General features: G+C 48.6%; 1 protein-coding gene across 1 annotated transcript in view; it reads left to right on the top strand.

The window, feature by feature from the left end:
• The window catches only part of Fstl4 (follistatin like 4), a 421,500-nt gene that overhangs the window by 130,561 nt on the left and 276,896 nt on the right, over positions 1-14,043 (top strand). The gene's annotated exons all lie outside the window — the stretch shown is intronic.

Here is a 14,043-nt window from a genome sequence, read left to right as displayed (position 1 = left end):
GGATTATCTGATGCCAGCCTTGGGCCGCCACATGTATGTGCATATGCACACACATGCACACTCATGCACTCACATGTACACGTGTGTGTCACACACACTCCAAAAAGTAAGAGAATGAGAAAGAAAACAGAAGAATGGTGTATTGGTTGTTTATGAGAATTTGACTCCCTCCCCTTAGATTTCGAGCCATATTTTCAAAGACCATCTGATAAATCTAGAAGCTATCAGCAGGTCTGAGGAATACATTTAAAACCCTCTCCTTGGGGCTGGAGAGATGGCTCAGTGGTTAAGAGCATTTCCTGCTCTTCCAAAGGTCCTGAGTTCAATTCCCGCCAACCACATGGTGGCTCACAACCATCTGTAATGAGGTCTGGTGCCCTGTTCTGGCCTGCAGACATAGACACAGACAGACTATTGTATACATAATAAATAAATAAATAAATAAATTTTTTAAAAAACCCTCTCCTTCCCCTTTTCTGTCTTTCCTCTTTTCCCTTTTCTCCCAATTTGTTCTTTCCTTCATTCCCCCCTTTTACCATCTGAACAGGTGGTTTAAACCTTAAGTAAGGAGAGTGGGCAAACACGTTCATGGTGTTGGCTCCTTGAGTAGAGTGCAGTGGCTGGAAAGGCACAAAGCCTTAAAACTGAAATGATTGATGGAGCACATTTTGTGTGCCAGGCACAGCCCCAGGGGTTCAAACCCTGTTGGAGGAGGCATCCTGATGGGGTAACCTCCAGGGGGTCAGTTAGTTTACGTACATCTGCCTGATCCTAAGATTCTCTAACCTCAGCCCTAGGGACTGAGAATCCGTGATCCTTGCTTGGTCTTTGACCCTGTTCAGTCATTCCCCAGGTTTGTGTCGTGAGGTACAAGAGACAACTTGGGCATCAACCTTCCAGTTACAAGTTATATCTGTGTAGCGACCTACAGCCTGCTCAACAGAGGCCCAGCCAGTGAGGTCCACAGTTCACAGAAAGGACAGTCTCTGACCTCTAAACAGAGGAACTGTGGTAGGGCAGTGACCAGAAAAGGGATGTGGCGGGCACTGTCATGGGGTGAAAAACATTGTCTGCTCAGAGATTGCTCACACGTGGGTGAGGATGGCCCCTCTGACACCCGATGCTCTGTTTTCTGCAGGAGAGTTTACCAAAGAAATAAGTGGCCGCGCGACAAAGATTTCACAGGATAATTTGCTCCTCTGCAACCTCTCCCTAGCCAGCTTTTCCATGTCAGTCATGAATATTTATGTCTCGTCTACTTGAAATGCTTAGAAGAGGGAAAAAAAAACAAATTTTGATCTGTCTTAAATTTTTCTGAGACGTGAAAGCACTGGTTTAAGGTAACAGGAAGGTCCTGCTAAACAGAGGCCTTGGGCAGTGTTCGGGGGCTGCGTGACAGTTGCTGCGGAGGTGTAAGCAAACACCTGTTCAGCCTGGGTAGGGCGCTGGCGGCAAAACCAAGAAGTGGATCCACCCAAGCCCAGCTCGATGAGCGAGACCTGGAGGGGTTATTGCAGAAGAGTGGGTGACTCAAGCTGGATCTCTACAAAGTCCACCCCAGCATGGGTAGGGACCCGGAAAAGTTGTGTCCCTGGAATTCCCTGCACAGATCCAGGTTCCACACACTCTTTCCCCAGCAATTGTTTGTCATTTTGATGACTTTGGAGAGGGACTTGTGAATCTTGTGAGTTTCTTGTACTTCCTGAGGCTTTTAAGTGTCCTTAGCTTCCAGAACTTTATGACCCGCTGCCGCCTCAGGTCTGCTACATGTAAGAGAGCTCAGTTCAGCTCTGATTCAAACCCTGGTGTGGTGGGGTGCACTTCTAGGTTGACATTCTGCAGTCCCAGAAGAGGCTCATTTGAAGAGTCCAGGAATTTGAAATCAGTCTGGCAATATAGTAAAAGCCCATCTCAAAACAAGTTTTCAAACACCAGGATACCGTAAGACAAAAGTGAGAGAAAGTATGTACCCAAGCTGTACGAGTAACTGGCTATCTGATGATAGTGTGGTTTTGTAACCAAGCTTAAAAGAATCAGCCTTATGCAGATGATAGGTGCTTCCAGAGGTTTGGCTTCACTTCCGTTTGGTTTCCTCCGACTCACTAAGCATTTCCTCTGGGTTTTGCCATCTCTGCTCTGTCCCTCAGTGGTCTCCTCACACCCTCCTGCTGGCCTTGAGTCCCTTTCTTTGCCTCTCCCGCTGTCCTTTTCTCTCTTCCTGCTCTTGTGCTTGCCTCCTGCATGGTCATGTGCGCTCTCACTGCACCGCCCTGCCACCTCCTCAGAGAGCCCTCCACCTCCACATGGACTTGTTAAAGCTCTGCTGTTTGGAGTTTCTAGGAAGCGGGGCTCTACGCACACACGCTGGCAGGGTGGCTCATGCCCCAACACACACTCATTCCCAAGCAAATTCTCTGAAGCGAGGGGAAGCTGATTATGCGGGACCACTCCAAATTCAATCTGCTGGTTATGTTATCACTGGAGCCCGTGATGGAAGCACTGCCCGATAATTCAGACTTGCCTATTACTTATTCTTTATCTAGAGGAAATAAAGAGAAACAATTACCTTGGTGTGACATTCTGCCATCTCTACAAAGCCACCTTGCACCCGAGCCTTCGCCAGCAGCTGAAATAACGAGTTAAATGCTAAATATTTCATGGAGAAGAGAGTGGAGGGGCTATTGAAAATAAATTTAAAAGACCTTCATGTATTCTGGTCATATATCCCTGCATAAAACTTCTCCAGAGATAAAATGGCTTTATGACAGGCGGGGCTGTGGGGAGGCAGAGTGAAGGAGGTGGGGAAAGGAATCCTGAAGAATCCTGCGACCTCAGGGTGACACTGCAGAGGGGCGCACGGCTGTAGCGGCATCTTGGAAATAATTGAGGTTGGGCTGTTACCGCAGAGCCCTTCTCAGTGATGAATTTTAAATTATGAATGACATCTTGTTATGGCCCCTTCACACCCACCTGTTGGCAGATTGCTGGGAAAACAAATGCAGATGTCATCAGGGTGGACAAACTTCTCAGGGACTCAGCCTGGAGCTTGGGCTCGGTGCTTAGCTTGAGAAATGAGTCATGTGACTCTTAGACTCTTCCAGACACAAATGTCCAATTCGCTGTCTCCTGGGTCCAACCAGGGCTGCTGCGAGGCCTGTGAGCCCTTGAAACATGAATGTATTCCCTTTCATTTTCTTACCATTGAGGACAGGCTAAGGAGGATGCTAGGGCCATAAGATGACTTCAGCTGAGCTAGGCAGTGCTGGCTCAGACCGTTAATCCCAGCACTTGGGAGGTAGAAGCAGGCAAATCTCTGTGAGTTCAAGGCCAGCCTGGTCTACAAGAGTTAGTTCTAGGACAGACTCCAAAGCTACAGTGAAACTCTGTCTAAAAAAACCAAAATAATAATAGTAGTAGTAGTAATGATAATAATAATAGTAACAATAATAAAGAAGATGACTTCAGCTGTTCTAAGGGTGCTGGACTGATGCTCTTCCTATGGTGTTGGAAACACTGTGAGTAAGGGGGTAGCAGAAACTAAAAGGACAGGACTCAGGCTGGGGAAATAGTTCCATGGATAAAGCGTTTGCCACACAAGTATGAGAATCAAAGTTTTTATACCCAGAACTCATGTGAAATCTAGGCAGGTATGACAGCTACCTGTAATCCCAGCATTCGGGAGGCAGAGACGGGGGAATCCCTGGCACAAGCTGGCTAGCTAGATTAGTCTATATGTGATCTCTGGGTTCTATTGACAGATAGCTAGATTAGTCTATATGTGATCTCTGGGTTCTATTGACAGATAGCTAGATTAGTCTATATGTGATCTCTGGGTTCTGTTGACCGATAGCTAGATTAGTCTATATGTGATCTCTGGGTTCTATTGACAGACCTTGCTTCAATAAAGTGGCAAGTAAGCAAGAGGATACCAGAAGTCAACTTCACATGCATGCAAGCACACATGCATGCATGCCCAAACACACACGTGCCCACACAGGCACCGACACATGTGCAAACTTTCACATAAAGTATAAGACTAGTTCAATTACAGAGTTAGTCAAAGCTACAGAGGAACTGCTGATGTTTACCACCTTTAAAGGAAATTGCCAAGAAAGGAGAAAGATAATTTGGCAGTAATCACGGGTATGCCAGCTCTTCCCACTGACCCTGGTGCTCACGGTTTTCGCTCACTGCAACAAGCATTCTTGACAATTAGACGTGATCGCCTTATTAATGCCAGGGCCAGGGAGCAGAAAATGAAGGGCCTTCATTGCAGATAGCTACCTAATGTTGCACTGCCTGCCTATAAGTCAGAGAAGCCGTGGGCCTCTGTCCATCCCTGTTCGCAGACTGCCTTTGATGACAGCTGCAGAATAGAACGTTGACACAGATGAGCACACCCTGACATTTTCTGCTGGCCTCTGCACTTTGCCATTGCATGGGCGGAACTGGGACACTCCTCCATATAAGCCAAAGATGCAATAGCCCGCCGGTTCCCCGGGAGTCTGAGCCTGCCCTCAGAGGGTGCTGTGTGCTCCACTGGGCTCTCGGGGAGGCTGTGAGAGTCTCCTCTTTGTCCTTTCCCTTGGGCGCTGGGAGTTGAATTGCTGGATATGGGTCAGGAGGATGATTTGGGGACCAAAATCTGGGCCATGGGAGGACTGTGTGACTGTGTGAGACCCTATTTACCACGAGCCTGCACATGAGATGTCACAGCAGGTGCCACATTCCCCTGTCCTCAACTTTCCCTGGAGGTGAGGACCAGCTGTTTGCAGTTCACTGACTCTGGGACGGGAAGAGACTATGGCAGGAATTGCTGTGAGAGCTACCATCCGCTTTCTTTGCCGAGGTGGGGGAGGGACATACCAGCCTGTGACAAGATTTCTCTTAAGTGTTCTTACTCTCTCCTTTGAGTAAGAACATACAAGATATTTCATTTAAACAGCATTGCTCCAGAAACTGAGGACTGGCCTCACTTAACTCTTGACTCCATGACCACTTGGCAGCCACACCAAGGCTGTCAAGGTGGCCTTACCCTATGCACAGCTGATCAGTGCCAAGTGCAGACTCTCAGGGGCCATAGGATAGAAGGGACACGCTGCATGCGACAGGAAACCACAGTGTCCGGCTGCAACCAAAGGCTCAAACCTTGCTCTGTCCTGCTAATGCTTTGCAGATGGAGCAGTGTGGAACTGCCCGCCTGGAAGACCGCCAGGCGCCGACAGGTTCTGAAGCGTCACCTCTATGGAGCACACAATTGATTTTTTTTTCTTTTCAAATCAGTCTTTCAGATAGTCTCTGAAAACTGGAACCAGAGCACTAGATGAGAGCGTGTTGGACAGACAAGGTTATCTTCTCTTAAGAGGAAATCGACAGCCACCCCTACAGGGAGAAGAAGTGTCTAAAGCAACGGGGAGAGGGGGGCCCATCAGAAGCTGATCAGGGGAGTACACTCTGCGGAAGTCACGTGGTGTTCACTGAGAAAGAGAGGTCATGGGTAGGAGCTCCCCTGCCTTGGCTCTTGGGAATTTTCTTTAGAACTGGGTAGGGCATTGAGATGGGGGTCATACATGGATGACTGATCTGGAGCGCACTATGTAGACCAGGCTGGCCTCAAACTCAGAGAATCGCCTATCCCTGTCTCCCAAGAGCTGGGTTTAAAGGCATCTGCCCTCATACCAAGCTTCCCTACCATAGCCCATCAGCACAGATCCATTCAAGGGCAACAGTGCAGAAAGCAAGACAGCAACAGGCTGGGTCAGGGCCAGTACAATGGGGCCACAAGAAAGTCCCATCCCTAGTACCTAGCTTCTTTGTATTCTTCTATATGGATTGGAATCGGATACAATGACCAAGATCTGCCTACTCTTGAAGCCAGGATGTTCATAGCCTTCCATCACTGACCTGTTAGCTGGTTCTAAAAGTTGAGGGCAGAAACTGGAGAGATGGTTCAGTAATTAGAACATTTGCTGTGATTGTAAAGGACCTGGGTCTGGTTCTTAGCACCTACATGGTGCCTCACAACCTCTGTAAATCAGTTCCAGAGGATCCAATACCCTCTTCTGGGGCACGTGTGGGGCACAGATGTACATTCAAACAAAACACCCATATACATAAAAATAAAATCTTAAAAGTCAAGGACAGGACCTGAAACTAAATGCATTACAGTCAGATTTCCAAGGTTATCCCTAGGAATTGTTGACCTTGGTCAACCAAGTCAAATGTTGGTTTCCTCTACCCTTCTCTGGGCGTCCAGCCCTGGTTCTCCTCACTTCACTGCCCCAGAAGCCCTCAGACTATCTCTCTTTGGTCATCACTTGTCTTGTTTTCCTGGGGCCCTCTCTTCTAGAACCTCTGTTGGTCTGTTCCAATCTAGAATGTTCTTTTGAGTTGTTCTATCCTTTCCAAGATAGCTTGTTGTTTGTTTGTTTATGCTTTCCATTTTCTGGAGCACATTCTTCTTACTTGAAAAAACAAAAAGTAGGGCAGTAGCAACAACAACAAAGCATGCTTAGGGGATCAAGTGTCTGTCCCTCGAATGTCAAAAACTGTTCTTGTTCTGTTTTCACACCTTGTTGACTGGACAAAGAATTCCAGTGTTCTTCCTAGTCGAGATAATGTAACTGTCACAATCGACAACCCCTGCCTGCCCATGGTACATGCTGCATGCTTATGTCACAGCCCGCTCATGCCCCCTGCAGCGCCAGAATACAGCTATTTTTACTGCATACGGTAATTTTGGTGCCAGACGCCTTCCCTTGTGTGGTTTCCAAAGTCATTGTAGATGAGGACGAAAGAGAATGTGGGAAAGGCCCCTGGCTTTTAACTGGCCCAGCTCAGGAGTGATGCCTCATTCCCACACCTGTCCCTACTTCCCTGCACAGGTCACATGGCCCCATGTAAATACAGATGGGGTGGAAAGTACGTCTCTAGGAAGAGAAAAGGACATCCCCATACTGTTAAACATGTCATCTTTAAGCAAGCCGTGTCACTGATGGAGAGCCCAGTGCTGGGGCTGGGGGATGATCTCTCAGTACAGGGCTTACTGTGTAAGCGTGAGGACCTGAGTTCTGATCCCCAGCACGCACATAAGAGGAGCACACAGCAGCAGCATGTGTCCATAACCCAGCACTGGGGATGGGAGCGAAAAAGGTAGGTGCGTGGGCGTTCACTGGTCAGCCAGCCTAAACAATTGGTGAGCGCCAAGTTTAGTGAGATACGGTCTCAAAAAATGAAGTAGATGACCATCAAAGAAGTCACCCGATATTAGCCACCCAATATTAGCCTCTGGTCTCCACTTACAACATGTACAGAGGGCCTCACTTGCATATACACAGACTTACATCGTCACGAAACTTGAGAGCAGAATGTGAGTGTGTGTGTGTGTGTGTGTGTGTGTGTGTGTGTGTGTGTGTGTTCTACACTGACTCTTGTTCCTCACGGGAAGCCTGTTGGGTTTATTTGAAATTTATTAGAGTCACCCCTGTCTTGATGTCTTAGGCTGTCTGTAACAGGATACCGTGAACGGCAGAAATCTCTTTCATGGGCTGGCACTTCATTGGCTAAAGGTGATTACCATCAAGTCTGATGGCCTGAGTTCAACTTGTGGAACCTACATGGTGGAAGAGAACTGACTTCACGTTGTCCTCCATGTGTGTGTACATTCATGCACATACACCCTAGATTACCTGCAAAGAAAGACGTTTGCTTATCTTGGAGGCTAAATGAGGTGTTGGCAGATTCCTCGTCTGGTATAGATGGACCTCCCGTCTGTATCTTCACTCGGGGAAGGGTTGAGGTGTGTCTCTGGGGCATTGTGAATAAAAGCATTGATCACATTCATGAGGGCTCCGCCCCACCCAGAACACTGCAGCCCACCACCCCTCCATGATCCCATTCATGAGGGCTCCACCCCACCCAGAACACTGCAGCCCACCACCCCTCCGTGATCCCATTCATGAGGGCTCCGCCCCACCCAGAACACTGCAGCCCACCACCCCTCCATGATCCCATTCATGAGGGCTCCGCCCCACCCAGAACACTGCAGCCCACCACCCCTCCATCTTCTTTAAGGTCCACGAGAGTAAGAACAGTTTTTCACCCCTCTCCCTCCATGCTGTTCCCAGGCATGAGGATATGGCAGCTGAGGCCCTTGCCTCTAACACAGAAACTCAATCAAGAAAAGTGATGTTAAATGCAATATTTTACAAATTAAAATTAATGTAAAAAGTCCGTGGTGAACAGACTAATTAATACCCTTGGTGTTGTGAAGTTCTGCAAGGTTGTATCCGGCTTTACGGCTTTAGTGGTCATTCCCTGTGTTTTCCACTTGCCTGTCCTCGAAGGAAAGGAGGGAGAGAAATTCTCTCACATTGGCTTTTTCTTTCTGGAATTTTTAATTCATTTTAAAACCACCCTGGAATAGAAGTTCCTCTCACAGTTTCCCCCAAAGCTTATGCCTCCCTATATATTTTATTCTTCATTCTTGAATGCCTTTGGCTTTGATGCTCAATCTGAGTATTGAACGTTTTAGGTCAAAAATCCATGCTCGGAAAGCATAATATTAAGTGAGATCATTCAAATTAAAAAAGAAATGAATATGTCTGCCTTCATATGCAAATCCCCAGACTATAAGGCATGCATGTATCTATGGAAACAGGGGTAAGAGTGGGTAAGGTCTAAAAGTCTAGAAAGGAGATCAGGATTGGGGACACAGGTAAATGTCCCAAGGGGCATAAAAAAGGAAAATCACAGGAACATACTTTGTTAAGATATTTCATAACAGCATCTAACACATTACTATATGCTGGTTTAGAGAAAGAAAGGAGTTTATGCTTTGGCTGGGGAGAAGGCTCAGCAGGTAGAGCACTTATCAACCAAAGCTGATGGCAGTGTTTGATCTCCAGGACCCTGAGTGGGAAAGGAAGCTAACCAACTCCTGAAAGTTGTCCTCTGTCCTCCACCCCCTTGCTGTGATTCTTAGCTGTCCATTGATGCATAAGAACGAGGAGTGCCCAAAGGCTGGGTGGAGGCACTCAGCTCTAGCTCCAGGGCAGGACTTGGCTGCCAGCAGTTTCCTCTGTACAATGAAGGGTCTGAGATGGACACTGTCTGGACTTCCCCTCTATAGTACCCTGCCACAGTAAGGATTTCAACTTCCACATGAGCCACTTCCTCTTACAGTTCATTCTACGTTTTTAAGGCTTTATTTTTACGTGTGTGTGTGTTTTCTGGGTGTGTGTGTTTTCTGGGTGTGTATTTGTGCACGTGAGTGCAGTGCCCACAGAGGCCAGCAGAGGGCACCAGATACTTTGAAGCTGGAATAACAGGGGGTGTGAGCCACCTAATGTGGGTGCTGTGAGCCAAACTCACTCCTGTTCAAGAACACTAAGCGCTCTGAACTGCTGAGCCATCTCCCCAACCACCTCATTTTACTTTTTAAGGAAAGAACCCTCCATCTCCTTTTTCCTACATTAGGGAGTCTTCCATATTCAAGTCTTGGCTTTTCCTGTGCTTCTAGGGGAGGTGTGAATCTGGAGGTGCGAATCTGGAGGTGGGTTCCCTTTCCGGAGGCAGCTCCCTCTGCATATGCTCTTGGCTGTGGGCTGTGAACTGAGGCGTCTTCGGGCCCATGTCCCGGAAATGTCCTTAAGTTCTTGCTCTAAAGAGGCTTCTCCCGTTCTCTTTGCTGTTGTGCTTTCTTTTAAAAGTCACTCTGATAGAGTCTCGGAAGGAGGAGGTGGTAAGCCCGGTGTCATTTAAGCAACTGCATCCTTTTCTTTTTTTTTTTAACTTTGAAAGACCTGCTTTCTGCTTGCTTGTCCCACCTCACTTCTAGAACCAATATCTAAGACCACACCATACATGTTCACATCAGGAAATAGCCATTGGCCCTTGTCTCTTTCCTGTATCCTTCAGCAACCCCACACAGCTCCACTTTTTATATTGAGATGTCAAATCCATCCACATTTTTTTTACCAAATGCCAAATCTATCCACATTTCTCTACCTTACCCCTATGGTCCAGCTTCTCTCACTCCACATCGGTCACTGGTCTTCCCTTCTCACCCTCTTCTAGCCTGTCCTCCTCGGAGAGAGTGACCAGACTCAAAGGCACTTAATCTTACCTGTCCTTTCCGAACTGGACCCTACTGCCCATCAGCAGCATCCAGACTCTGTCTGGCTTCCTGGTCACCTGGTCCCACACTGCCTTCCTTACCTTGTTCCCTATGGTTTCAGGGGGTGACCACCAGCCCCCTCACGGAACCCCTGCCTTCACGTCTCAGTGCCTGTGTTCACCTTGAACTGCTGCTTCCTCCGGGTCTCTTTTCAAATCCTGCTTAGATTTGGGGGTTCTGGACTAAATGCTCACTCCGCCAGGGAGGTTTCTCAATTCCCAGCCATAGCAAGGAGCTTTGCCCCTTCATACACTTCCTGCCCCCCCCCCCCCGGGTGTATCTGTCATGCAGCTTGCAGGCAGTTCTGTCCTGCATCTCAGTAGTGGTGATAGGGCGGTGTTCATTTCCCCACTGAGCTGTGGGATCCCAGAGGTAAGGTTGGTCATGACCGGTCCATCTCCTGTGGTTCTTCAGCAGACACATGACACAGGGAGAGGCTGACCCATGCCTGGCTGATGAAGAATCACAATTCTGAACCCTGGACCTTTGGCTGGGGTGTAGGTTGGTGAGCAACTAACCCAGTGCCTGGATGGGAGGGCAGTTGTCATGAAGCTAATTTCCCTCGGGGTACAGAAGGCTGTTCTATGCCTTAGCAGGCAGCTGTCATCATTCCTTCCAGAAGCTTGTGGTGACCATTAACTAGAAAACAGAGGCAGCCATGTAGCCACTGCCTCCCTGTTGTGTGACTTTTCCTGGGGATCCATGAACAAAGAACAAACATCTGTTCACCCCACGTAAGACACCATGACAGACCCAAGAAACGACTCCACTCCTGCCTAGCTTGGGGAACCAATAGCGTAGTGGGGTTACTTGTAGAAGAATGACTCAGAGGCAGCTGCACCCCACCATACACTGCCCTCCAGCATGGGCGGCAACTCAGAGCAGCTGTATCCCTGTATGCCTAGCTTGCAGGCAACTCCCCTGCAGCGCCTCCCCTTTCTAGTAACTGATTACTGCTTATGTAGCCTGGGGCCTTGTAAGTCTTATAACTCTGAGCTTCCTGAGTCTGTTGAGTTGTACCAATGTCTCTTCTCTACAGGAGAGAATGTCTCAACTTGGAAGAAATAACCACGTGATGCCCTTTCTATCCTAAGGCACAGCCAGTGGTGACTTCACTTAGTAGAACTGAACCACCATACACATAGCCAGGAGCCTAGCCCAGGTTGCCTTCTCTACCCATCCCAGACTGTAGTCCCTTCCTCCCAAGACAGTCCTCAAATCTGGTCTGACCCATCAAGATGAAGTTTTGGGGGAAGCAGGAGAGCTATGTTCTCAGCAGAAGCACAGGCTTTAATGTTGCCAAAGGTGCTATGTGGTATATAAGGGGCTGACGCCCTGGTGCCACCATGGCAGGCGCCCTGGTGCTATGTGGCAGAAGCTTTTATTTCCATCCTTCCAACATGTGTGGCTGCTAAGAAGCTGTAAAGGGAGGCCTCGGGGTCTGCCCAGCCTCACACCTTTCTGTCCCTGAGATGTTTCTGCCCTTAACAGGACAGGAAAATTAGTCCATAAATTACGAGCCTGGAAGGAACCTGCCAGGCGCCTCCTGTGTGGTGTTGTGGTTGTCGCCTATGAGCGCCCCATTCTGAAGGCAATTAATATAATTGCTTTTGTTATTTCAGAAAACAAATTAAGCCACCCAAGTATTTCCAGGTAGGAAAAAAGAAAGGTCTGTAATGTAGAAGACACATTTCTGGGGTGTTCGGCTCACAGCCAGCAGTCTGAGCAGACACCCACAGAGCCATTGGAGGGACACTAGGGCCTTTACGAGGTGAGCAGCTGCTTGAGTGGCGTGGAGTCTGGGTGTCTGCAGGACCCTGGAGCCATTGGACTCCTGCTCCCCTTTTTCTCCTTGGCCTGAAAGGCCTGTGTGTAGATTCTGTCCCCTGCTACCTGCTTTCACCACTGCCCTAGGGCAGGGCCTCCTTCAGTGGTCAAAATTAGTGGAACAACCACCCCACACACAAAGTGAGCTCTTTGCCCCAAACCAGTCACCCTCCCTCAGCCACCATGGGGACTGTAAAAAGCAAGAGTGCCACAAATCAGACCTGGGCTTCCTGTACACTGGAGCACGTGCCTGTCTGCAGTCTAGCTTCCTGTACTCTCTCAGCTTTGTCATGGGGTTTGGTTGCTATTTTAGAGGCTGGGCACAGAATCTAGGGATTGCTCCATGCCCAGCAGGCCCTCTCCTGCTTTCACTGTGTGCTTTACACTCCTGTACCCTTCTCTCTCCCTCCTTCCCTCCCTCCTTCCCTTCCTCCGCGCGCGCGTGCGCATGTGCGCGCGCGTGTGTGTATCTTTGCTCCTTGCTTTCTAGACCAAGTATGCTAGCTTAGTGATGTCGTCATCTGCCCATATCATAGCAGAAAGAGCTTGGCGTTTGCAGCTTGGTACTTGCTCTTAGCATCAGTATTAGTCTTCAGGTTTCTCCCGTGTCAGCGGACACTGCATTGTGTCCATTGAACTCATCATTGCCCTATGAGCAACCAGAGTAGAAAGGCACCTCACCTTGTTCATCTACCTACCTGCCATGTGCAAAGACTGTATGCCACATGATGCGTGTAGCAAACTCCAGATGAATAGAAGGCTAAAGAGAAAGAAAAACAAGTGAGAAACTAAGGATCATGGATAAATATTGTCCCAAGGAAGTTCCACTTAAAATTAGAAACTACTTGGGGTGGAGAGATGGGGGCATGGGCTCAGCCAGGGCCTCTGTTGTCTATCTGGCCCCATAGGAAGTGCAGGGTGCAGAAGGTGGTGAGGACCTGCTCTGAGAGTGGAGAGCACTGTAGAGGCAGAGCCTTGTCACAGCTCCATCTGCTCATGTAGTAATATGGAGCGTTGGGTGCCGTTCTGTTGTATTAGGAGCGGCAGGGCTGTGTCCCCAGCACCCCAGCCGCCTGGCTAGCTTATGCCCCGAAATAACAACACACAAACTGTATTCTTTTAAACACTGCTTGGCCCATTCCTATCTAGCCTCTTCTAGGCTAATTCTCACATATTAATTTAGCCCATTTCTAATCATCTGTGTTGCACCCCAAGGTGCGCTTACCGGGAAGATTCTAGCCTACGTCCATCCTGGGTCGGAGCTGAATCGCATCTGCCTGGGAGAGCGGAGCATGACGTCTCTGTCTGAGGCGTCTTACCTCACTTCCTCTTCCTCCCAGCATTCTGTTCTGTTTACTCCACCCACCTATGTTCTAAGCTATGAGCCCAAGCAGTTTGTTCATTACTTAGCCAATAAAATCAACAGATTGATATATGACACTCCCACATCATGCTCAGAATGAAGGAGCACCCCAAATCAGCCATGCTCCTGTTCCATATCAAGAAACGCACAAATCCTGCATACTCCCCCATCAAGCTCTGAAAGTGAGGTTGACATGACCTCACAAGGTCTGGCCTCCAGGACATACAGGCCTTGTCATGGCAAGCTCCTCTACATGCCCATAGGAAGAGCTTGATAATCAGAGACACCCATTTTGTCAGCATTTTCCTAGCACCATGTTGGAACACTGCAAGAGGGCAGAGCCAGGAGGCATGTTTCATTTTGAGGACCCAGTAGTTTCTCTAAAAGGGGACCCAGAGTACCTGCCTTGGAATCTCAGGGTTGGGGAGCATCTCTTGCTCCCATCCTGCTGATCAGAGCTTAACTGGCTGTGGAAGAGGGTGCCGTGCCAGCCTAAGGACTGAGAACAGTAGAAATGAGTCGCCATCCATCTCTTCCTCTTTACTTTCTCGGGCCTGAGACTTAGCCTTTTGGAAACCATCCAGGGGCTCAGCTGCCTTCTGCTGTGATCTCGGCATCCTTAGCCTCCAGTCTTCGATCTACATTTCCTGCCTCTAATGAAACACTGCCTTCCTGC

The sequence above is a fragment of the Microtus pennsylvanicus genome, chromosome 11 (genome assembly GCF_037038515.1).
Source record: "Microtus pennsylvanicus isolate mMicPen1 chromosome 11, mMicPen1.hap1, whole genome shotgun sequence".
Taxonomy (NCBI): Eukaryota; Metazoa; Chordata; class Mammalia; order Rodentia; family Cricetidae; genus Microtus; species Microtus pennsylvanicus.
The sequence above is the reverse complement of the archived record's forward strand: the minus strand, read 5'-3'. Positions and strand labels throughout refer to the sequence as shown.